The 757-nt window shown below is 28.9% G+C and overlaps 1 long non-coding RNA gene across 1 annotated transcript; it reads right to left on the reverse strand.

Annotated features, from left to right (window-relative positions):
• LOC107622241 lies at positions 1-549 on the reverse strand. Its single transcript, XR_001616145.2, has 2 exons — positions 358-549; positions 1-244 (listed from the first exon to the last, which is right to left on the reverse strand). It is a non-coding gene; the product is annotated as an uncharacterized LOC107622241 (long non-coding RNA).

The raw sequence follows: 757 nt of genomic DNA on the forward strand, positions 1-757 counted from the left end.
TGATCACGGCTTCCGCTATATAACTCACCATTATTTTTACCAATTCAAAAGGTGAACAATGTAGCTGTTACATATTATTACTAACATTTTATACGACAATAGCATTTTTGTGTTTCACAATATGCTCTTGCAAGGGTTCCATAAAGGCTCTTGCATTCTGCCTCACATTGCATCCCATTATTTGCACAGCTAGTTGCAAATTGTGGAATTAGACAATCTCTTGCCTCTGTTATAATTGGGCTTCCTACAAAATATTCCATTAAACAAGATATTAATAAAATCACAAAAATAAAATATTGCACAAAAAATTAAAAAAAAAATGTGGTGAATATAATTGTTTTTGGATGTGGTGCATACCAAAACCAATGGAAATAGCAAGTAAAAGGAAGGAAATATAGAAGGAGATTTTCATCTTGTGCTTCTCTTGAGAAATAGCTTCCTGCTTTCAATGGTGATATCACATGTCAAGAGAAGTTCTTATATAAAAAAAATACTATGAAACTTTCTTTCTGAATTCAATGATCTTAAATTATTATTTGAAAAACAATTAATTCTGGTCAACAAGAAACACACAACTTAATGAAAGCGTTACACACATTTTAATTAATATTCCTTATTTCCGTCACATTCGATGAACAAGCGTGTTTTCTGTGTCAAACTATATTTGAATAAAAAAAAATATTCTCCGAATAAGTTTTAGACATATTTAAATATTATTATATGTCAGTATGTCTAATTTTATTATTCTTAATATGTA

The sequence above is a fragment of the Arachis ipaensis genome, chromosome B10, assembly GCF_000816755.2.
Source record: "Arachis ipaensis cultivar K30076 chromosome B10, Araip1.1, whole genome shotgun sequence".
NCBI lineage: Eukaryota > Viridiplantae > Streptophyta > Magnoliopsida > Fabales > Fabaceae > Arachis > Arachis ipaensis.